Below are 848 nucleotides of genomic sequence, written 5' to 3' on the forward strand. Positions count from 1 at the left end.
AGATGCCCCAAACCCTAACCCTTTGCCCCAACCTAACCCTAGATGCCCCAAACCCTAACCCTTTGCCCCAACCTAACCCTAGATGCCCCAAACCCTAACCCTTTGCCCCAACCTAACCCTAGATGCCCCAAACCCTAACCCTTTGCCCCAACCTAACCCTAGATGCCCCAAACCCTAACCCTTTGCCCCAACCTAACCCTAGATGCCCCAAACCCTAACCCTTTGCCCCAACCTAACCCTAGATGCCCCAAACCCTAACCCTTTGCCCCAACCTAACCCTAGATGCCCCAAACCCTAACCCTTTGCCCCAACCTAACCCTAGATGCCCCAAACCCTAACCCTTTGCCCCAACCTAACCCTAGATGCCCCAAACCCTAACCCTTTGCCCCAACCTAACCCTAGATGCCCCAAACCCTAACCCTTTGCCCCAACCTAACCCTAGATGCCCCAAACCCTAACCCTTTGCCCCAACCTAACCCTAGATGCCCCAAACCCTAACCCTTTGCCCCAACCTAACCCTAGATGCCCCAAACCCTAACCCTTTACTCCTGGGGTGCCCCCTTTACTCCTGGACTCAAGGGTTCCTAAATCCTGGTCCTCAGGGCCCCCCTGCCCTGCACATTTTAGACATTTCCCTGCACCAACATACCGGACGCAAACAAACAGTCATTAAGCTTCTCCAGAGCTTGATAACAACCAGTTCATTTGTATCAGGTATGTTGGAGCAAGGAAAGTCTAAAATGTGCAGGACAGGGGGGCCCTGAGGACCATGGTTTAGCACTCATGACCTAACCATTTGATTCTCTACCTTAGTCATTACAGAGCAATTGGTCCGTTATAAAATGTTT

This window comes from Hypomesus transpacificus, unplaced genomic scaffold (assembly GCF_021917145.1).
Source record: "Hypomesus transpacificus isolate Combined female unplaced genomic scaffold, fHypTra1 scaffold_344, whole genome shotgun sequence".
NCBI classification, from domain to species: Eukaryota; Metazoa; Chordata; class Actinopteri; order Osmeriformes; family Osmeridae; genus Hypomesus; species Hypomesus transpacificus.